Consider the following 25,486-nt stretch of genomic DNA (forward strand, 5'->3'; position numbering starts at 1 on the left):
CACTTAGACCGCTTTTAAATCTCCACCCGACGGAACTACGACTGAAACCGTACGCATTACCGTAGACGCCGGAAATCAAGGTGTACCCTTGCGTGTGGAGTTAGACACGGGCGCTACGGTGGCTGTAATATCGAGGCAACAGTTCGACACTTAGACCGCATTTAAAACTCCACCCGACGAAACTACGACTGAAAATGTACCCATCACCGTAGACGCCGGAAATGAAGGTGTCCCCTTGCGTGTGGAGTTAGACACGGGCTGTACGGTGGCTGTAATATCGAGGCAACAGTTCAAGACACTTAGACCGCCTATAAAACTCCACCCGACGGAACTACAACTTAAAACGTACCCATTACCGTAGATGTCGGAAATCAAGGTGTCCCCTTGCGTGTGGAGTTAGACACGGGCGCTACGGTGGCTGTAATATCGAGGCAACAGTTCAAGACACTTAAACCGCCTTTAAATCTCCACCCTACGGAACTATGACTGAAAACGTACTCATTACCGTAGACGTCTGAAATCAAGGTGTCCCCTTGCGTGTGCAGTCAGACACCGGTGCTACGGTGGCTGTAATATCGAGGCAACAGTTCAAGACACTTAAACCTCCTTTTAAACTCCACCCGACAGAACTACGACTGAAAACGTACCCATTACTGTAGAAGTCGGAAATCAAGGTGTCCCCTTGCGTGTGGAGTTAGACACGGGTGCTACGGTGGCTGTAATATCGAGGCAACAGTTCAAGACACTAAAACCACCTTTGAAACTCCACCCGACGGAACTACGACTGAAAACGTACCCATGACCGTAGACGCCAAAAATCAAGGAGTACCCTTGCATGTGGAGTCAGACACGGGCGCTACGGTGGCTGTAATATCGAGGCAACAGTTCAAGGCACTTAGACCGCCTTTAAAACTCCACCCAACGGAACTACGACTGAATACGTACATATTACCGTAGACGCCAGAAATCAAGGTGTCGCCTTGCGTGTGGAGATAGACACGGGCGCTACGGTGGCTGTAATATCGAGGCAACAGTTCAAGACACGTACACCGCCTTTAAAACTCCCCCGACGGGACTACAACTGAAAACATACCCATTACCGTAGACGCCGGAAATCAAGGTGTCCCCTTGCGTGTGGAGTTAGACACGAGCGCTACGGTGGCTGTAATATCGAGGCAACAGTTCAAGACACTTAGACCGCCTTTAAATCTCCACCCGACGGAACTACGACTGAAAACGTACTCATTACCGTAGACGCCGGAAATCAAGGTGTCCCCTTGCGTGTGGAGTTAGACACGGGCGCTACGGTGGCTGTAATATTGAGGCAACCGTTCAAGACACATAGACCGCCTATAAAACTCCACCCGACGGAACTACGACTTAAAACGTACCCATTACCGTAGATGTCGGAAATCAAGGTGTCCCCTTGCGTGTGGAGTTAGACACGGGCGCTACGGTGGCGGTAATATCGAGGCAACAGTTCAAGACACTTAAACCGCCTTTAAATCTCCACCCTACGGAACTATGACTGAAAACGTACTCATTACCGTAGACGTCTGAAATCAAGGTGTCCCCTTGCGTGTGCAGTTAGACACCGGTGCTACGGTGGCTGTAATATAGAGGCAACAGTTCAAGGCACTTAGACCGCCTTTAAAACTCCACCCGACGGAACAACGACTGAAAACGTACCCATTACCGTAGACACCAGAAATCAAGGTTTCCCCTTGCGTGTGGAGTTAGACACGGGCGCTACGGTGGCTGTAATATCAAGGCAACAGTTCAAGACAATTAGACCGCTTTAAAACTCCACCCGACGGAACTACGACTCAAAACGTACCCATTACCGTAGACGTCGGAAATCAAGGTGTCCCCTTGCGTGTGGAGTTAGACACGGGCGCTACGGTGGCTGTAATATCGAGGCAACAGTTCAAGGCACTCAGACCGCCTTTAAATCTCCACCCGACGGAACTATGATTGAAAACGTACTCATTACCGTAGACGTCTGAAATCGAGGTGTCTCCTTGCGTGTGGAGTTAGACACGGGTGCTACGGTGGCTGCAATATCGAGGCAACAGTTCAAGACACTTAGACCGCCTTTAATACTCCACCCGACGGAACAACTTCTGAAAACGTACCCATTACCGTAGACGCCAGAAATCCAGGTGTCCCCTTGCGTGTGGAGTTAGACATGGGCGCTACGGTGGCTGTAATATCGAGGCAACAGTTCAAGACATTAGACCGCTTTAAAACTCGACCCGACGGAACTACGCCTGAAAACGTACCCATGACCGTAGACGTCGGAAATCAAGGTGTCCCCTTGCGTGTGGAGTTAGACACGGGTTCTACGGTGGCTGTAATATCGAGGCAACAGTTCAAGACACTTACCGCCTTTAAAACTCCACCCGACGGAACTACGACTGAAAACGTACCCATTACCGTAGACGCCGGAAATCAAGGTGTACCCTTGCGTGTGGAGTTAGACACGGGCACTACGGTGGCTGTAATATCGAGGCAACAGTTCAAGACACTTAGACCGCTTTTAAATCTCCACCCGACGGAACTACGACTGAAACCGTACGCATTACCGTAGACGCCGGAAATCAAGGTGTACCCTTGCGTGTGGAGTTAGACACGGGCGCTACGGTGGCTGTAATATCGAGGCAACAGTTCGACACTTAGACCGCATTTAAAACTCCACCCGACGAAACTACGACTGAAAATGTACCCATCACCGTAGACGCCGGAAATGAAGGTGTCCCCTTGCGTGTGGAGTTAGACACGGGCTGTACGGTGGCTGTAATATCGAGGCAACAGTTCAAGACACTTAGACCGCCTATAAAACTCCACCCGACGGAACTACAACTTAAAACGTACCCATTACCGTAGATGTCGGAATTCAAGGTGTCCCCTTGCGTGTGGAGTTAGACACGGGCGCTACGGTGGCTGTAATATCGAGGCAACAGTTCAAGACACTTAAACCGCCTTTAAATCTCCACCCTACGGAACTATGACTGAAAACGTACTCATTACCGTAGACGTCTGAAATCAAGGTGTCCCCTTGCGTGTGCAGTCAGACACCGGTGCTACGGTGGCTGTAATATCGAGGCAACAGTTGAAGACACTTAGACCGCTTTAAAACTCGACCCGACGGAACTGCGCCTGAAAACGTACCCATTACCGTAGACGCCGGAAATCAAGGTGTCCCCTTGCGTGTGGAGTTAGACACGGGCGCTACAGTGGCTGTAATATCGAGGCAACAGCTCAAGAATCTTAGACCGAACATAAAACTCCACCCGACGGAACTACGACTTAAAACGTACGCATTACCGTAGACGTCGGAAATCAAGGTGTCCCCTTGCGTGTGGAGTTAGACACGGGCGGTATGGTGGCTGTAATATCGAGGCAACAGTTCAAGACACTTAGACCGCCTTTTAAACTCCACCCGACAGAACTACGACTGAAAACGTACCCATTACCGTAGACGTCGAAAATCAAGGTGTCCCCTTGCGTGTGGAGTTAGACACGGGTGCTACGGTGGCTGTAATATCGAGGCAACCGTTCAAGACGCTTAGACCGCCTTTAAAACTCCACCCGACGGAACTACGACTGAAAACGTACCCATTACCGTAGACGCCGGAAATCAAGGTGTTCCCTTGCGTGTGGAGTTAGACACGGGCGCTACGGTGGCTGTAATATCGAGGCAACAGTTCAAGACACTTAGACCGCCTTTAAAACTCCACCCGACGGAACTACGACTGAAAACGTACATATTACCGTAGACGCCAGAAATCAAGGTGTCTCCTTGCGTGTGGAGATAGACACGGGCGCTACGGTGGCTGTAATATCGAGGCAACCGTTCAAGACACTTACACCGCCTTTAAAACTCCCCCGACGGGACTACAACTGAAAACATACCCATTACCGTAGACGCCGGAAATCAAGGTGTCCCCTTGCGTGTGGAGTTAGACACGAGCGCTACGGTGGCTGTAATATCGAGGCAACAGTTCAAGACACTTAGACCGCCTTTAAATCTCCTCCCGACGGAACTACGACTGAAAACGTACTCATTACCATAGACGCCGGAAATCAAGGTGTCCCCTTGCGTGTGGAGTTAGACGCGGGCGCTACGGTGGCTGTAATATTGAGGCAACCGTTCAAGACGCTTAGACCGCCTTTAAAACTCCACCCGACGGAACTACGATTGAAAACGTACCCATTACCGTAGACGCCGGAAATCAAGGTGTCCCCTTGCGTGTGGAGTTAGGCACGGGCGCTACGGTGGCTGTAATATCAAGGCAACAGTTCAAGACAATTAGACCGCTTTAAAACACCACCCGACGGAACTACGCCTGAAAACGTACCCATACCCGTAGACGTCGGAAATCAAGGTGTCCCCTTGCGTGTGGAGTTAGACACGGGCGCTATGGTGGCTGTAATATCGAGGCAACAGTTCAAGACACTTAAACCTCCTTTTAAACTCCACCCGACAGAACTACGACTGAAAACGTACCCATTACCGTAGAAGTCGGAAATCAAGGTGTCCCCTTGCGTGTGGAGTTAGACACGGGTGCTACGGTGGCTGTAATATCGAGGCAACAGTTCAAGACACTAAAACCACCTTTTAAACTCCACCCGACGGAACTACGACTGAAAACGTACCCATGACCGTAGACGCCAAAAATCAAGGAGTACCCTTGCATGTGGAGTCAGACACGGGCGCTACGGTGGCTGTAATATCGAGGCAACAGTTCAAGGCACTTAGACCGCCTTTAAAACTCCACCCAACGGAACTACGACTGAATACGTACATATTACCGTAGACGCCAGAAATCAAGGTGTCGCCTTGCGTGTGGAGATAGACACGGGCGCTACGGTGGCTGTAATATCGAGGCAACAGTTCAAGACACGTACACCGCCTTTAAAACTCCCCCGACGGGACTACAACTGAAAACATACCCATTACCGTAGACGCCGGAAATCAAGGTGTCCCCTTGCGTGTGGAGTTAGACACGAGCGCTACGGTGGCTGTAATATCGAGGCAACAGTTCAAGACACTTAGACCGCCTTTAAATCTCCACCCGACGGAACTACGACTGAAAACGTACTCATTACCGTAGACGCCGGAAATCAAGGTGTCCCCTTGCGTGTGGAGTTAGACACGGGCGCTACGGTGGCTGTAATATTGAGGCAACCGTTCAAGACACATAGACCGCCTATAAAACTCCACCCGACGGAACTACGACTTAAAACGTACCCATTACCGTAGATGTCGGAAATCAAGGTGTCCCCTTGCGTGTGGAGTTAGACACGGGCGCTACGGTGGCTGTAATATCGAGGCAACAGTTCAAGACACTTAAACCGCCTTTAAATCTCCACCCTACGGAACTATGACTGAAAACGTACTCATTACCGTAGACGTCTGAAATCAAGGTGTCCCCTTGCGTGTGCAGTTAGACACCGGTGCTACGGTGGCTGTAATATAGAGGCAACAGTTCAAGGCACTTAGACCGCCTTTAAAACTCCACCCGACGGAACAACGACTGAAAACGTACCCATTACCGTAGACGCCAGAAATCCAGGTGTCCCCTTGCGTGTGGAGTTAGACATGGGCGCTACGGTGGCTGTAATATCGAGGCAACAGTTCAAGACATTAGACCGCTTTAAAACTCGACCCGACGGAACTACGCCTGAAAACGTACCCATTACCGTAGACGTCGGAAATCAAGGTGTCCCCTTGCGTGTGGAGTTAGACACGGGATCTACGGTGGCTGTAATATCGAGGCAACAGTTCAAGACACTTACCGCCTTTAAAACTCCACCCGACGGAACTACGACTGAAAACGTACCCATTACCGTAGACGCCGGAAATCAAGGTGTACCCTTGCGTGTGGAGTTAGACACGGGCACTACGGTGGCTGTAATATCGAGGCAACAGTTCAAGACACTTAGACCGCTTTTAAATCTCCACCCGACGGAACTACGACTGAAACCGTACGCATTACCGTAGACGCCGGAAATCAAGGTGTACCCTTGCGTGTGGAGTTAGACACGGGCGCTACGGTGGCTGTAATATCGAGGCAACAGTTCGACACTTAGACCGCATTTAAAACACCACCCGACGAAACTACGACTGAAAATGTACCCATCACCGTAGACGCCGGAAATGAAGGTGTCCCCTTGCGTGTGGAGTTAGACACGAGCGCTACGGTGGCTGTAATATCGAGGCAACAGTTCAAGACACTTAGACCGCCTTTAAATCTCCACCCGACGGAACTGCGCCTGAAAACGTACCCATTACCGTAGACGCCGGAAATCAAGGTGTCCCCTTGCGTGTGGAGTTAGACACGGGCGCTACAGTGGCTGTAATATCGAGGCAACAGCTCAAGAATCTTAGACCGAACATAAAACTCCACCCGACGGAACTACGACTTAAAACGTACGCATTACCGTAGACGTCGGAAATCAAGGTGTCCCCTTGCGTGTGGAGTTAGACACGGGCGCTATCGTGGCTGTAATATCGAGGCAACAGTTCAAGACACTTAGACCGCCTTTTAAACTCCACCCGACAGAACTACGACTGAAAACGTACCCATTACCGTAGACGTCGAAAATCAAGGTGTCCCCTTGCGTGTGGAGTTAGACACGGGTGCTACGGTGGCTGTAATATCGAGGCAACCGTTCAAGACGCATAGACCGCCTTTAAACCTCCACCCGACAGAACTACGACTGAAAACGTACCCATTACCGTAGATGTCGGAAATCAAGGTGTTCCCTTGCGTGTGGAGTTAGACACGGGCGCTACGGTGGCTGTAATATCGAGGCAACAGTTCAAGACACTTAAACCGCCTTTAAATCTCCACCCTACGGAACTATGACTGAAAACGTACTCATTACCGTAGACGTCTGAAATCAAGGTGTCCCCTTGCGTGTGCAGTCAGACACCGGTGCTACGGTGGCTGTAATATCGAGGCAACAGTTCAAGACACTTAAACCTCCTTTTAAACTCCACCCGACAGAACTACGACTGAAAACGTACCCATTACCGTAGAAGTCGGAAATCAAGGTGTCCCCTTGCGTGTGGAGTTAGACACGGGTGCTACGGTGGCTGTAATATCGAGGCAACAGTTCAAGACACTAAAACCACCTTTGAAACTCCACCCGACGGAACTACGACTGAAAACGTACTCATTACCGTAGACGCCGGAAATCAAGGTGTCCCCTTGCGTGTGGAGTTATACACGGGCGCTACGGTGGCTGTAATATTGAGGCAACCGTTCAAGACGCTTAGACCGCCTTTAAAACTCCACCCGACGGAACAACGACTGAAAATGTACCCATCACCGTAGACGCCGGAATTAAGGTGTCCCCTTGCGTGTGGAGTTAGACACGGGCTGTACGGTGGCTGTTATATCGAGGCAACAGTTCAAGACACTTAGACCGCCTATAAAACTCCACCCGACGGAACTACAACTTAAAACGTACCCATTACCGTAGATGTCGGAAATCAAGGTGTCCCCTTGCGTGTGGAGTTAGACACGGGCGCTACGGTGGCTGTAATATCGAGGCAACAGTTCAAGACACTTAAACCGCCTTTAAATCTCCACCCTACGGAACTATGACTGAAAACGTACTCATTACCGTAGACGTCTGAAATCAAGGTGTCCCCTTGCGTGTGCAGTCAGACACCGGTGCTACGGTGGCTGTAATATCGAGGCAACAGTTCAAGACACTTAAACCTCCTTTTAAACTCCACCCGACAGAACTACGACTGAAAACGTACCCATTACCGTAGAAGTCGGAAATCAAGGTGTCCCCTTGCGTGTGGAGTTAGACACGGGCGCTATCGTGGCTGTAATATCGAGGCAACAGTTCAAGACACTTAGACCGCCTTTTAAACTCCACCCGACAGAACTACGACTGAAAACGTACCCATTACCGTAGACGTCGAAAATCAAGGTGTCCCCTTGCGTGTGGAGTTAGACACGGGTGCTACGGTGGCTGTAATATCGAGGCAACCGTTCAAGACGCATAGACCGCCTTTAAACCTCCACCCGACAGAACTACGACTGAAAACGTACCCATTACCGTAGATGTCGGAAATCAAGGTGTTCCCTTGCGTGTGGAGTTAGACACGGGCGCTACGGTGGCTGTAATATCGAGGCAACAGTTCAAGACACTTAAACCGCCTTTAAATCTCCACCCTACGGAACTATGACTGAAAACGTACTCATTACCGTAGACGTCTGAAATCAAGGTGTCCCCTTGCGTGTGCAGTCAGACACCGGTGCTACGGTGGCTGTAATATCGAGGCAACAGTTCAAGACACTTAAACCTCCTTTTAAACTCCACCCGACAGAACTACGACTGAAAACGTACCCATTACCGTAGAAGTCGGAAATCAAGGTGTCCCCTTGCGTGTGGAGTTAGACACGGGTGCTACGGTGGCTGTAATATCGAGGCAACAGTTCAAGACACTAAAACCACCTTTGAAACTCCACCCGACGGAACTACGACTGAAAACGTACCCATGACCGTAGACGCCAAAAATCAAGGAGTACCCTTGCATGTGGAGTCAGACACGGGCGCTACGGTGGCTGTAATATCGAGGCAACAGTTCAAGGCACTTAGACCGCCTTTAAAACTCCACCCAACGGAACTACGACTGAATACGTACATATTACCGTAGACGCCAGAAATCAAGGTGTCGCCTTGCGTGTGGAGATAGACACGGGCGCTACGGTGGCTGTAATATTGAGGCAACAGTTCAAGACACTTAGACCGCCTTTAAAACTCCACCCGACGGAACAACGACTGAAAACGTACCCATTACCGTAGACACCAGAAATCAAGGTTTCCCCTTGCGTGTGGAGTTAGACACGGGCGCTACGGTGGCTGTAATATCAAGGCAACAGTTCAAGACAATTAGACCGCTTTAAAACTCCACCCGACGGAACTACGACTCAAAACGTACCCATTACCGTAGACGCCGGAAATCAAGCTGTCCCCTTGCGTGTGGAGTTAGACACGGGCGCTACTGTGGCTGTAATATCGAGGCGGCAGTTCAAGACACTTAGACCGCCTTTAAAACTCCACCCGACGGAACTACGACTGAAAACGTAACTATTACCGTAGACGCCGGAAATCAATGTGTCCCCTTGCGTGTGGAGTTAGACACGGGCGCTACGGTGGCTGTAATATCGAGGCAACAGTTCAAGACACTAAAACCACCTTTGAAACTGCACCCGACGGAACTACGACTGAAAACGTACCCATGACCGTAGACGCCAAAAATCAAGGAGTACCCTTGCATGTGGAGTCAGACACGGGCGCTACGGTGGCTCTAATATCGAGGCAACAGTTCAAGGCACTTAGACCGCCCTTAAAACTCCACCCGACGGAACTACGACTGAAAACGTACTTATTACCGTAGACGCCAGAAATCAAGGTGTCCCCTTGCGTGTGGAGATAGACACGGGCGCTACGGTGGCTGTAATATCGAGGCAACAGTTCAAGACACTTACACCGCCTTTAAAACTCCCCCGACGGGACTACAACAGAAAACATACCCATTACCGTAGACGCCGGAAATCAAGGTGTCCCCTTGCGTGTGGAGTTAGACACGAGCGCTACGGTGGCTGTAATATCGAGGCAACAGTTCAAGACACTTAGACCGCCTTTAAATCTCCACCCGACGGAACTACGACTGAAAACGTACTCATTACCGTAGACGCCGGAAATCAAGGTGTCCCCTTGCGTGTGGAGTTATACACGGGCGCTACGGTGGCTGTAATATTGAGGCAACCGTTCAAGACGCTTAGACCGCCTTTAAAACTCCACCCGACGGAACAACGACTGAAAATGTACCCATCACCGTAGACGCCGGAAATGAAGGTGTCCCCTTGCGTGTGGAGTTAGCCACGGGCTGTACGGTGGCTGTAATATCGAGGCAACAGTTCAAGACACTTAGACCGCCTATAAAACTCCACCCGACGGAACTTCAACTTAAAACGTACCCATTACCGTAGATGTCGGAAATCAAGGTGTCCCCTTGCGTGTGGAGTTAGACACGGGCGCTACGGTGGCTGTAATATCGAGGCAACAGTTCAAGACACTTAAACCGCCTTTAAATCTCCACCCTACGGAACTATGACTGAAAACGTACTCATTACCGTAGTCGTCTGAAATCAAGGTGTCCCCTTGCGTGTGCAGTCAGACACCGGTGCTACGGTGGCTGTAATATCGAGGCAACAGTTCAAGACACTTAAACCTCCTTTCAAACTCCACCCGACAGAACTACGACTGAAAACGTACCCATTACCGTAGAAGCCGGAAATCAAGGTGTCCCCTTGCGTGTGGAGTTAGACACGGGTGCTACGGTGGCTGTAATATCGAGGCAACAGTTCAAGACACTAAAACCACCTTTGAAACTCCACCCGACGGAACTACGACTGAAAACGTACCCATGACCGTAGACGCCAAAAATCAAGGAGTACCCTTGCATGTGGAGTCAGACACGGGCGCTACGGTGGCTGTAATATCGAGGCAACAGTTCAAGGCACTTAGACCGCCTTTAAAACTCCACCCAACGGAACTACGACTGAATACGTACAGTACTCACGGATTGAAATAGGACATTCGGAGCGCTAGCCTTGCAGTGCCACGCAGGCATGTGGTAAACCACAGGCCGGCTGATTGGCTACTGGAAGGAACAATTCTGCTTTGTAGATGTTCTCCCTCTCACGCCATACCACAATGCACCACCTTGGTTCCATGAGCGTCTACGGGCGGCGCTCCATGAAGCGACGGCCACGCGCTCCGAATGTCCTATTTCAATCCGTGAGTACTGTACATATTACCGTAGACGCCAGAAATCAAGGTGTCGCCTTGCGTGTGGAGATAGACACGGGCGCTACGGTGGCTGTAATATCGAGGCAACAGTTCAAGACACGTACACCGCCTTTAAAACTCCCCCGACGGGACTACAACTGAAAACATACCCATTACCGTAGACGCCGGAAATCAAGGTGTCCCCTTGCGTGTGGAGTTAGACACGAGCGCTACGGTGGCTGTAATATCGAGGCAACAGTTCAAGACACTTAGACCGCCTTTAAATCTCCACCCGACGGAACTACGACTGAAAACGTACTCATTACCGTAGACGCCGGAAATCAAGGTGTCCCCTTGCGTGTGGAGTTAGACACGGGCGCTACGGTGGCTGTAATATTGAGGCAACCGTTCAAGACACATAGACCGCCTATAAAACTCCACCCGACGGAACTACGACTTAAAACGTACCCATTACCGTAGATGTCGGAAATCAAGGTGTCCCCTTGCGTGTGGAGTTAGACACGGGCGCTACGGTGGCTGTAATATCGAGGCAACAGTTCAAGACACTTAAACCGCCTTTAAATCTCCACCCTACGGAACTATGACTGAAAACGTACTCATTACCGTAGACGTCTGAAATCAAGGTGTCCCCTTGCGTGTGCAGTTAGACACCGGTGCTACGGTGGCTGTAATATAGAGGCAACAGTTCAAGGCACTTAGACCGCCTTTAAAACTCCACCCGACGGAACAACGACTGAAAACGTACCCATTACCGTAGACACCAGAAATCAAGGTTTCCCCTTGCGTGTGGAGTTAGACACGGGCGCTACGGTGGCTGTAATATCAAGGCAACAGTTCAAGACAATTAGACCGCTTTAAAACTCCACCCGACGGAACTACGACTCAAAACGTACCCATTACCGTAGACGTCGGAAATCAAGGTGTCCCCTTGCGTGTGGAGTTAGACACGGGCGCTACGGTGGCTGTAATATCGAGGCAACAGTTCAAGGCACTCAGACCGCCTTTAAATCTCCACCCGACGGAACTATGATTGAAAACGTACTCATTACCGTAGACGTCTGAAATCGAGGTGTCTCCTTGCGTGTGGAGTTAGACACGGGTGCTACGGTGGCTGCAATATCGAGGCAACAGTTCAAGACACTTAGACCGCCTTTATTACTCCACCCGACGGAACAACTTCTGAAAACGTACCCATTACCGTAGACGCCAGAAATCCAGGTGTCCCCTTGCGTGTGGAGTTAGACATGGGCGCTACGGTGGCTGTAATATCGAGGCAACAGTTCAAGACATTAGACCGCTTTAAAACTCGACCCGACGGAACTACGCCTGAAAACGTACCCATGACCGTAGACGTCGGAAATCAAGGTGTCCCCTTGCGTGTGGAGTTAGACACGGGTTCTACGGTGGCTGTAATATCGAGGCAACAGTTCAAGACACTTACCGCCTTTAAAACTCCACCCGACGGAACTACGACTGAAAACGTACCCATTACCGTAGACGCCGGAAATCAAGGTGTACCCTTGCGTGTGGAGTTAGACACGGGCACTACGGTGGCTGTAATATCGAGGCAACAGTTCAAGACACTTAGACCGCTTTTAAATCTCCACCCGACGGAACTACGACTGAAACCGTACGCATTACCGTAGACGCCGGAAATCAAGGTGTACCCTTGCGTGTGGAGTTAGACACGGGCGCTACGGTGGCTGTAATATCGAGGCAACAGTTCGACACATAGACCGCATTTAAAACTCCACCCGACGAAACTACGACTGAAAATGTACCCATCACCGTAGACGCCGGAAATGAAGGTGTCCCCTTGCGTGTGGAGTTAGACACGGGCTGTACGGTGGCTGTAATATCGAGGCAACAGTTCAAGACACTTAGACCGCCTATAAAACTCCACCCGACGGAACTACAACTTAAAACGTACCCATTACCGTAGATGTCGGAAATCAAGGTGTCCCCTTGCGTGTGGAGTTAGACACGGGCGCTACGGTGGCTGTAATATCGAGGCAACAGTTCAAGACACTTAAACCGCCTTTAAATCTCCACCCTACGGAACTATGACTGAAAACGTACTCATTACCGTAGACGTCTGAAATCAAGGTGTCCCCTTGCGTGTGCAGTCAGACACCGGTGCTACGGTGGCTGTAATATCGAGGCAACAGTTGAAGACACTTAGACCGCTTTAAAACTCGACCCGACGGAACTGCGCCTGAAAACGTACCCATTACCGTAGACGCCGGAAATCAAGGTGTCCCCTTGCGTGTGGAGTTAGACACGGGCGCTACAGTGGCTGTAATATCGAGGCAACAGCTCAAGAATCTTAGACCGAACATAAAACTCCACCCGACGGAACTACGACTTAAAACGTACGCATTACCGTAGACGTCGGAAATCAAGGTGTCCCCTTGCGTGTGGAGTTAGACACGGGCGCTATGGTGGCTGTAATATCGAGGCAACAGTTCAAGACACTTAGACCGCCTTTTAAACTCCACCCGACAGAACTACGACTGAAAACGTACCCATTACCGTAGACGTCGAAAATCAAGGTGTCCCCTTGCGTGTGGAGTTAGACACGGGTGCTACGGTGGCTGTAATATCGAGGCAACCGTTCAAGACGCTTAGACCGCCTTTAAAACTCCACCCGACGGAACTACGACTGAAAACGTACCCATTACCGTAGACGCCGGAAATCAAGGTGTTCCCTTGCGTGTGGAGTTAGACACGGGCGCTACGGTGGCTGTAATATCGAGGCAACAGTTCAAGACACTTAGACCGCCTTTAAAACTCCACCCGACGGAACTACGATTGAAAACGTACATATTACCGTAGACGCCAGAAATCAAGGTGTCTCCTTGCGTGTGGAGATAGACACGGGCGCTACGGTGGCTGTAATATCGAGGCAACCGTTCAAGACACTTACACCGCCTTTAAAACTCCCCCGACGGGACTACAACTGAAAACATACCCATTACCGTAGACGCCGGAAATCAAGGTGTCCCCTTGCGTGTGGAGTTAAACACGAGCGCTACGGTGGCTGTAATATCGAGGCAACAGTTCAAGACACTTAGACCGCCTTTAAATCTCCTCCCGACGGAACTACGACTGAAAACGTACTCATTACCATAGACGCCGGAAATCAAGGTGTCCCCTTGCGTGTGGAGTTAGACACGGGCGCTACGGTGGCTGTAATATTGAGGCAACCGTTCAAGACGCTTAGACCGCCTTTAAAACTCCACCCGACGGAACTACGACTGAAAACGTACCCATTACCGTAGACGCCGGAAATCAAGGTGTCCCCTTGCGTGTGGAGTTAGGCACGGGCGCTACGGTGGCTGTAATATCAAGGCAACAGTTCAAGACAATTAGACCGCTTTAAAACACCACCCGACGGAACTACGCCTGAAAACGTACCCATACCCGTAGACGTCGGAAATCAAGGTGTCCCCTTGCGTGTGGAGTTAGACACGGGCGCTATGGTGGCTGTAATATCGAGGCAACAGTTCAAGACACTTAAACCTCCTTTTAAACTCCACCCGACAGAACTACGACTGAAAACGTACCCATTACCGTAGAAGTCGGAAATCAAGGTGTCCCCTTGCGTGTGGAGTTAGACACGGGTGCTACGGTGGCTGTAATATCGAGGCAACAGTTCAAGACACTAAAACCACATTTGAAACTCCACCCGACGGAACTACGACTGAAAACGTACCCATGACCGTAGACGCCAAAAATCAAGGAGTACCCTTGCATGTGGAGTCAGACACGGGCGCTACGGTGGCTGTAATATCGAGGCAACAGTTCAAGGCACTTAGACCGCCTTTAAAACTCCACCCAACGGAACTACGACTGAATACGTACATATTACCGTAGACGCCAGAAATCAAGGTGTCGCCTTGCGTGTGGAGATAGACACGGGCGCTACGGTGGCTGTAATATCGAGGCAACAGTTCAAGACACGTACACCGCCTTTAAAACTCCCCCGACGGGACTACAACTGAAAACATACCCATTACCGTAGACGCCGGAAATCAAGGTGTCCCCTTGCGTGTGGAGTTAGACACGAGCGCTACGGTGGCTGTAATATCGAGGCAACAGTTCAAGACACTTAGACCGCCTTTAAATCTCCACCCGACGGAACTACGACTGAAAACGTACTCATTACCGTAGACGCCGGAAATCAAGGTGTCCCCTTGCGTGTGGAGTTAGACACGGGCGCTACGGTGGCTGTAATATTGAGGCAACCGTTCAAGACACATAGACCGCCTATAAAACTCCACCCGACGGAACTACGACTTAAAACGTACCCATTACCGTAGATGTCGGAAATCAAGGTGTCCCCTTGCGTGTGGAGTTAGACACGGGCGCTACGGTGGCTGTAATATCGAGGCAACAGTTCAAGACACTTAAACCGCCTTTAAATCTCCACCCTACGGAACTATGACTGAAAACGTACTCATTACCGTAGACGTCTGAAATCAAGGTGTCCCCTTGCGTGTGCAGTTAGACACCGGTGCTACGGTGGCTGTAATATAGAGGCAACAGTTCAAGGCACTTAGACCGCCTTTAAAACTCCACCCGACGGAACAACGACTGAAAACGTACCCATTACCGTAGACACCAGAAATCAAGGTTTCCCCTTGCGTGTGGAGTTAGACACGGGCGCTACGGTGGCTGTAATATCAAGGCAACAGTTCAAGACAATTAGACCGCTTTAAAACTCCACCCGACGGAACTACGACTCAAAACGTACCCATTACCGTAGACGTCGGAAATCAAGGTGTCCCCTTGCGTGTGGAGTTAGACACGGGCGCTACGGTGGCTGTAATATCGAGGCAACAGTTCAAGGCACTCAGACCGCCTTTAAATCTCCACCCGACGGAACTATGATTGAAAACGTACTCATTACCGTAGACGTCTGAAATCGAGGTGTCTCCTTGCGTGTGGAGTTAGACACGGGTGCTACGGTGGCTGCAATATCGAGGCAACAGTTCAAGACACTTAGACCGCCTTTAATACTCCACCCGACGGAACAACTTCTGAAAACGTACCCATTACCGTAGACGCCAGAAATCCAGGTGTCCCCTTGCGTGTGGAGTTAGACATGGGCGCTACGGTGGCTGTAATATCGAGGCAACAGTTCAAGACATTAGACCGCTTTAAAACTCGACCCGACGGAACTACGCCTGAAAACGTACCCATTACCGTAGACGTCGGAAATCAAGGTGTCCCCTTGCGTGTGGAGTTAGACACGGGTTCTACGGTGGCTGTAATATCGAGGCAACAGTTCAAGACACTTACCGCCTTTAAAACTCCACCCGACGGAACTACGACTGAAAACGTACCCATTACCGTAGACGCCGGAAATCAAGGTGTACCCTTGCGTGTGGAGTTAGACACGGGCACTACGGTGGCTGTAATATCGAGGCAACAGTTCAAGACACTTAGACCGCTTTTAAATCTCCACCCGACGGAACTACGACTGAAACCGTACGCATTACCGTAGACGCCGGAAATCAAGGTGTACCCTTGCGTGTGGAGTTAGACACGGGCGCTACGGTGGCTGTAATATCGAGGCAACAGTTCGACACTTAGACCGCATTTAAAACACCACCCGACGAAACTACGACTGAAAATGTACCCATCACCGTAGACGCCGGAAATGAAGGTGTCCCCTTGCGTGTGGAGTTAGACACGAGCGCTACGGTGGCTGTAATATCGAGGCAACAGTTCAAGACACTTAGACCGCCTTTAAATCTCCACCCGACGGAACTGCGCCTGAAAACGTACCCATTACCGTAGACGCCGGAAATCAAGGTGTCCCCTTGCGTGTGGAGTTAGACACGGGCGCTACAGTGGCTGTAATATCGAGGCAACAGCTCAAGAATCTTAGACCGAACATAAAACTCCACCCGACGGAACTACGACTTAAAACGTACGCATTACCGTAGACGTCGGAAATCAAGGTGTCCCCTTGCGTGTGGAGTTAGACACGGGCGCTATCGTGGCTGTAATATCGAGGCAACAGTTCAAGACACTTAGACCGCCTTTTAAACTCCACCCGACAGAACTACGACTGAAAACGTACCTATTACCGTAGACGTCGAAAATCAAGGTGTCCCCTTGCGTGTGGAGTTAGACACGGGTGCTACGGTGGCTGTAATATCGAGGCAACCGTTCAAGACGCATAGACCGCCTTTAAACCTCCACCCGACAGAACTACGACTGAAAACGTACCCATTACCGTAGACGCCGGAAATCAAGGTGTTCCCTTGCGTGTGGAGTTAGGCACGGGCGCTACGGTGGCTGTAATATCGAGGCAACAGTTCAAGACACTTAGACCGCCTTTAAAACTCCACCCGACGGAACTACGACTGAAAACGTACATATTACCGTAGACGCCAGAAATCAAGGTGTCTCCTTGCGTGTGGAGATAGACACGGGCGCTACGGTGGCTGTAATATCGAGGCAACAGTTCAAGACACTTACACCGCCTTTAAAACTCCCCCGACGGGACTACAACTGAAAACATACCCATTACCGTAGACGCCGGAAATCAAGGTGTCCCCTTGCGTGTGGAGTTAGACACGAGCGCTACGGTGGCTGTAATATCGAGGCAACAGTTGAAGACACTTAGACCGCCTTTAAATATCCACCCGACGGAACTACGACTGATAACGTACTCATTACCATAGACGCCGGAAATCAAGGTGTCCCCTTGCGTGTGGAGTTAGACACGGGCGCTACGGTGGCTGTAATATTGAGGCAACCGTTCAAGACGCTTAGACCGCCTTTAAAACTCCACCCGACGGAACTACGACTGAAAACGTACCCATTACCGTAGACGCCGGAAATCAAGGTGTCCCCTTGCGTGTGGAGTTAGGCACGGGCGCTACGGTGGCTGTAATATCAAGGCAACAGTTCAAGACAATTAGACCGCTTTAAAACACCACCCGACGGAACTACGCCTGAAAACGTACCCATTACCGTAGACGTCGGAAATCAAGGTGTCCCCTTGCGTGTGGAGTTAGACACGGGCGCTATGGTGGCTGTAATATCGAGGCAACAGTTCAAGACACTTAAACCTCCTTTTAAGCTCCACCCGACAGAACTACGACTGAAAACGTACCCATTACCGTAGAAGTCGGAAATCAAGGTGTCCCCTTGCGTGTGGAGTTAGACACGGGTGCTACGGTGGCTGTAATATCGAGGCAACAGTTCAAGGCACTAAAACCACCTTTGAAACTCCACCCGACGGAACTACGACTGAAAACGTACCCATGACCGTAGACGCCAAAAATCAAGGAGTACCCTTGCATGTGGAGTCAGACACGGGCGCTACGGTGGCTGTAATATCGAGGCAACAGTTCAAGCCACTTAGACCGCCTTTAAAACTCCACCCAACGGAACTACGACTGAATACGTACATATTACCGTAGACGCCAGAAATCAAGGTGTCGCCTTGCGTGTGGAGATAGACACGGGCGCTACGGTGGCTGTAATATCGAGGCAACAGTTCAAGGCACGTACACCGCCTTTAAAACTTCCCCGACGGGACTACAACTGAAAACATACCCATTACCGTAGACGCCGGAAATCAAGGTGTCCCCTTGCGTGTGGAGTTAGAAACGAGCGCTACGGTGGCTGTAATATCGAGGCAACAGTTCAAGACACTTAGACCGCCTTTAAATCTCCACCCGACGGAACTACGACTGAAAACGTACTCATTACCGTAGACGTCTGAAATCAAGGTGTCCCCTTGCGTGTGCAGTTAGACACCGGTGCTACGGTGGCTGTAATATCGAGGCAACAGTTCAAGACACTTAGACCGCCTTTAAAACTCCACCCGACGGAACAACGACTGAAAACGTACCCATTACCGTAGACACCAGAAATCAAGGTTTCCCCTTGCGTGTGGAGTTAGACACGGGCGCTACGGTGGCTGTAATATCAAGGCAACAGTTCAAGACAATTAGACCGCTTTAAAACTCCACCCGACGGAACTACGACTCAAAACGTACCCATTACCGTAGACGCCGGAAATCAAGCTGTCCCCTTGCGTGTGGAGTTAGACACGGGCGCTACTGTGGCTGTAATATCGAGGCAGCAGTTCAAGACACTTAGACCGCCTTTAAAACTCCACCCGACGGAACTACGACTGAAAACGTAACTATTACCGTAGACGCCGGAAATCAATGTGTCCCCTTGCGTGTGGAGTTAGACACGGGCGCTACGGTGGCTGTAATATCGAGGCAACAGTTCAAGACACTAAAACCACCTTTGAAACTCCACCCGACGGAACTACGACTGAAAACGTACCCATGACCGTAGACGCCAAAAATCAAGGAGTACCCTTGCATGTGGAGTCAGACACGGGCGCTACGGTGGCTCTAATATCGAGGCAACAGTTCAAGGCACTTAGACCGCCTTTAAAACTCCACCCGACGGAACTACGACTGAAAACGTACTTATTACCGTAGACGCCAGAAATCAAGGTGTCCCCTTGCGTGTGGAGATAGACACGGGCGCTACGGTGGCTGTAATATCGAGGCAACAGTTCAAGACACTTACACCGCCTTTAAAACTCCCCCGACGGGACTACAACTGAAAACATACCCATTACCGTAGACGCCGGAAATCAAGGTGTCCCCTTGCGTGTGGAGTTAGACACGAGCGCTACGGTGGCTGTAATATCGAGGCAACAGTTCAAGACACTTAGACCGCCTTTAAATCTCCACCCGACGGAACTACGACTGAAAACGTACTCATTACCGTAGACGCCGGAAATCAAGGTGTCCCCTTGCGTGTGGAGTTATACACGGGCGCTACGGTGGCTGTAATATTGAGGCAACCGTTCAAGACGCTTAGACCGCCTTTAAAACTCCACCCGACGGAACTACGACTGAAAACGTACCCATTACCGTAGACGTCGGAAATCAAGGTGTCCCCTTGCGTGTGGAGTTAGACACGGGTGCTACGGTGGCTGTAATATCGAGGCAACCGTTCAAGACGCTTAGACCGCCTTTAAAACTCCACCCGACGGAACTACGACTGAAAACGTACCCATTACCGTAGACGCCGGAAATCAAGGAGTCCCCTTGCGTGTGGAGTTAGACACGGGCGCTACGGTGGCTGTAATATCGAGGCAACAGTTCAAGACACTTAGACCGCTTTAAAACTCGACCCGACGGAACTACGCCTGAAAACGTACCCATTACCATAGACGTCGGAAATCAAGGTGTCCCCTTGCGTGTGGAGTTAGACACGGGCGCTACGGTGGCTGTAATATCGAGGCAACAGTTCAAGGCACTTAGACCGCCTTTAAAACTCCACCCGACGGAACTACGACTGAAAACGTACCCATTACCGTAGACGCCGGAAATCAAGGTGTACCCTTGCGTGTGGAGTTAGACACGGGTTCTATGGTGGCTGTAATATTGAGGCAACAGTTCAAGACACTTAGACCGCATTTAAAACTCCACCCGACGAAACTACGACTGAAAACGTACCCATTACCGTAGACGCCGGAAATGAAGGTGTCCAATTGCGTGTGGAGTTAGACACGGGCGCTACGGTGGCTGTTATATCAAGGCAACAGTTCAAGACAATTAGACCGCTTTAAAACACCACCCGACGGAACTACGCCTGAAAACGTACCCATTACCGTAGACGCCGGAAATCAATGTGTCCTCTTGCGTGTGGAGTTAGACACGGGCGCTACGGTGGCTGTAATATCGAGGCAACAGTTCAAGACACTTAGACCGCCTTTAAAACTCCACCCGACGGAACAACGACTGAAAACGTACCCATTACCGTAGACGCCAGAAATCAAGGTGTCCCCTTGCGTGTGGAGTTAGACATGGGCGCTACGGTGGCTGTAATATCGAGGCAACAGTTCAAGACACTTAGACCGCTTTAAAACTCGACCCGACGGAACTACACCTGAAAGCGTACCCATTACCGTAGACGTCGGAAATCAAGGTGTCCCCTTGCGTGTGGAGTTAGACACGGGCGCTACGGTGGCTGTAATATCGAGGCAACAGTTCAAGGCACTTAGACCGCCTTTAAATCTCCACCCGACGGAACTATGACTGAAAACGTACTCATTACCGTAGACGTCTGAAATCGAGGTGTCCCCTTGCGTGTGGAGTTAGACACGGGTGCTACGGTGGCTGCAATATCGAGGCAACAGTTCAAGACACTTACCGCCTTTAAAACTCCACCCGACGGAACTACGACTGAAAACTTACCCATTACCGTAGACGCCGGAAATCAAGGTGTACCCTTGCGTGTGGAGTTAGACACGGGCACTACGGTGGCTGTAATATCGAGGCAACAGTTCAAGACACTTAGACCGCCTTTAAATCTCCACCCGACGGAACTACGACTGAAAACGTACTCATTACCGTAGACGCCGGAAATCAAGGTGTCCCCTTGCGTGTGGAGTTAGACACGGGCGCTACGGTGGCTGTAATATTGAGGCAACCGTTCAAGACACATAGACCGCCTATAAAACTCCACCCGACGGAACTACGACCTAAAACGTACCCATTACCGTAGATGTCGGAAATCAAGGTGTCCCCTTGCGTGTGGAGTTAGACACGGGCGCTACGGTGGCTGTAATATCGAGGCAACAGTTCAAGACACTTAAACCGCCTTTAAATCTCCACCCTACGGAACTATGACTGAAAACGTACTCATTACCGTAGACGTCTGAAATCAAGGTGTCCCCTTGCGTGTGGAGTTAGACACGGGTGCTACGGTGGCTGTAATATCGAGGCAACAGTTCAAGACACTTAGACCGCCTTTAAAACTCCACCCGACGGAACTACGACTGAAAACGTACCCATTACCGTAGACACCAGAAATCAAGGTTTCCCCTTGCGTGTGGAGTTAGACACGGGCGCTACGGTGGCTGTAATATCAAGGCAACAGTTCAAGACAATTAGACCGCTTTAAAACTCCACCCGACGGAACTACGACTCAAAACGTACCCATTACCGTAGACGCCGGAAATCAATGTGTCCCCTTGCGTGTGGAGTTAGACACGGGCGCTACGGTGGCTGTAATATCGAGGCAACAGCTCAAGACACATAGACCGCCTATAAAACTCCACCCGACGGAACTTGGACTTAAAACGTACCCATTACCGTAGACGCCAGAAATCAAGGTGTCCCCTTGCGTGTTGAGTTAGACATGGGCGCTACGGTGGCTGTAATATCGAGGCAACAGTTCAAGACACTTAGACCGCTTTAAAACTCGACCCGACGGAACTACGCCTGAAAACGTACCCATTACCGTAGACGCCGGAAATCAAGGTGTCCCCTTGCGTGTGGAGTTAGACACGGGCGCTACAGTGGCTCTAATATCGAGGCAAAAGCTCAAGACTTTTAGACCGCACATAAAACTCCACCCGACGGAACTACGACTTAAACCGTACGCATTACCGTAGACGTCGGAAATCAAGGTGTCCCCTTGCGTGTGGAGTTAGACACGGGCGCTATGGTGGCTGTAATATCGAGGCAACAGTTCAAGACACTTAGACCGCCTTTTAAACTCCACCCGACAGAACTACGACTGAAAACGTACATATTACCGTAGACGCCAGAAATCAAGGTGTCCCCTTGCGTGTGGAGATAGACACGGGCGCTACGGTGGCTGTAATATCGAGGCAACATTTCAAGACACTTACACCGCCTTTAAAGCTCCCCCGACGGGACTACAACTGAAAACATACCCATTACCGTAGACGCCGGAAATCAAGGTGTCCCCTTGCGTGTGGAGTTAGACACGAGCGCTACGGTGGCTATAATATCGAGGCAACAGTTCAAGACACTTAGACCGTCTTTAAATCTCCACCCGACGGAACTACGACTGAAAACGTACTCATTACCGTAGACGCCGGAAATCAAGGTGTCCCCTTGCGTGTGGAGTTATACACGGGCGCTACGGTGGCTGTAATATTGAGGCAACCGTTGAAGACGCTTAGACCGCCTTTAAAACTCCACCCGACGGAACTACGACTGAAAACGTACCCATTACCGTAGACGCCGGAAATCAAGGTGTCCCCTTGCGTGTGGAGTTAGACACGGGCGCTACGGTGGCTGTAATATCGAGGCAACAGTTCAAGACACTTAGACCGCCTTTAAAACTCCACCCGACGGAACTACGACTGAAAACGTACCCATTACTGTAGACGCAAGAAATCAAGGTTTCCCCTTGCGTGTGGAGTTAGACACGGGCGCTACGGTGGCTGTAATATCAAGGCAACAGTTCAAGACAATTAGACCGCTTTAAAACACCACCCGACGGAACTACGCCTGAAAACGTACCCATTGCCGTAGACGTCGGAAATCAAGGTGTCCCCTTGCGTGTGGAGTTAGACACGGGCGCTATGGTGGCTGTAATATCGAGGCAACAGTTCAAGACACTTAGACCGTCTTTTAAACTCCACCCGACAGAACTACGACTGAAAACGTACCCATTACCGTAGACGTCGGAAATCAAGGTGTCCCCTTGCGTGTGGAGTTAGACACGGGTGCTACGGTGGCTGTAATATTGAGGCAACAGTTCAAGACACTAAAACCACCTTTGAAACTCCACCCGACGGAACTACGACTGAAAACGTACCCATGACCGTAGACGCCAAAAATCAAGGAGTACCCTTGCATGTGGAGTCAGACAAGGGCGCTACGGTGGCTGTAATATCGAGGCAACAGTTCAAGGCACTTAGACCGCCTTTAAAACTCCACCCGACGGAACTAGGACTGAAAACGTACATATTACCGTAGACGCCAGAAATCAAGGTGTCCCCTTGCGTGTGGAGATAGACACGGGCGCTACGGTGGCTGTAATATCGAGGCAACAGTTCAAGACACACCGCCTTTAACACTCCCCCGACGGGACTAGAACTGAAAACATACCCATTACCGTAGACGCCGGAAATCAAGGTGTCCCCTTGCGTGTGGAGTTAGACACGGGCGCTACGGTGGCTGTAATATCGAGTCAACAGTTCAAGACACTTAGACCGCCTTTAAATCTCCACCCGACGGAACTACGACTGAAAACGTACTCATTACCGTAGACGCCGGAAATCAAGGTGTCCCCTTGCGTGTGGAGTTAGACACGGGCGCTACGGTGGCTGTAATATTGAGGCAACCGATCAAGACACATAGACAGCCTATAAAACTCCACCCGACGGAACTACGATTTAAAACGTACCCATTACCGCAGATGTCGGAAATCAAGGTGTCCCCTTGCGTGTGGAGTTAGACACGGGCGCTACGGTGGCTGTAATATCGAGGCAACAGTTCAAGACACTTAAACCGCCTTTAAATCTCCACCCTACGGAACTATGACTGAAAACGTACTCATTACCGTAGACGTCTGAAATCAAGGTGTCTCCTTGCGTGTGGAGTTAGACACGGGTGCTACGGTGGCTGTAATATCGAGGCAACAGTTCAAGACACTTAGACCGCCTTTAAAACTCCACCCGACAGAACTACTACTGATAACGTACCCATTATCGTAGACGCCGGAAATCAAGGTGTACCCTTGCGTGTGGAGTTAGACACGGGCACTACGATGGCTGTAATATCGAGGCAACAGTTCAAGACACTTAGACCGCCTTTAAATCTCCACCCGACGGAACTACGACTGAAACCGTACCCATTACCGTAGACGCCGGAAATCAAGGTGTACCCTTGCGTGTGGAGTTAGACACGGGCGCTACGGTGGCTGTAATATCGAGGCAACAGTTCAAGACACTTAGACCGCCTTTAAAACTCCACCGGACGGAACAACGACTGAAAACGTACCCATTACCGAAGACGCCAGAAATCAAGGTGTCCCCTTGCGTGTGGAGTTAGACATGGGCGCTACGGTGGCTGTAATATCGAGGCAACAGTTCAAGACACTTAGACCGCTTTAAAACTCGACCCGACGGAACTACGCCTGAAAACGTACCCATTACCGTAGACGTCGGAAATCAAGGTGTCCCCTTGCGTGTGGAGTTAGACACGGGCGCTACGGTGGCTGTAATATCGAGGCAACAGTTCAAGACACTTAGACCGCCTTTAAATCTCCACCCGACGGAACTATGATTGAAAACGTACTCATTACCGTAGACGTCTGAAATCGAGGTGTCTCCTTGCGTGTGGAGTTAGACACGGGTGCTACGGTGGCTGCAATATCGAGGCAACAGTTCAAGACACTTAGACCGCCTTTAAAACTCCACCCGACGGAACAACTTCTGAAAACGTACCCATTACCGTAGACGCCAGAAATCCAGGTGTCCCCTTGCGTGTGGAGTTAGACATGGGCGCTACGGTGGCTGTAATATCGAGGCAACAGTTCAAGACACTTAGACCGCTTTAAAACTCGACCCGACGGAACTACGCCTGAAAACGTACCCATTACCGTAGACGTCGGAAATCAAGGTGTCCCCTTGCGTGTGGAGTTAGACACGGGTTCTACGGTGGCTGTAATATCGAGGCAACAGTTCAAGACACTTACCGCCTTTAAAACTCCACCCGACGGAACTACGACTGAAAACGTACCCATTACCGTAGACGCCGGAAATCAAGGTGTACCCTTGCGTGTGGAGTTAGACACGGGCACTACGGTGGCTGTAATA

This window comes from Amblyomma americanum, chromosome 1 (assembly GCF_052857255.1).
Source record: "Amblyomma americanum isolate KBUSLIRL-KWMA chromosome 1, ASM5285725v1, whole genome shotgun sequence".
Lineage (NCBI taxonomy): Eukaryota > Metazoa > Arthropoda > Arachnida > Ixodida > Ixodidae > Amblyomma > Amblyomma americanum.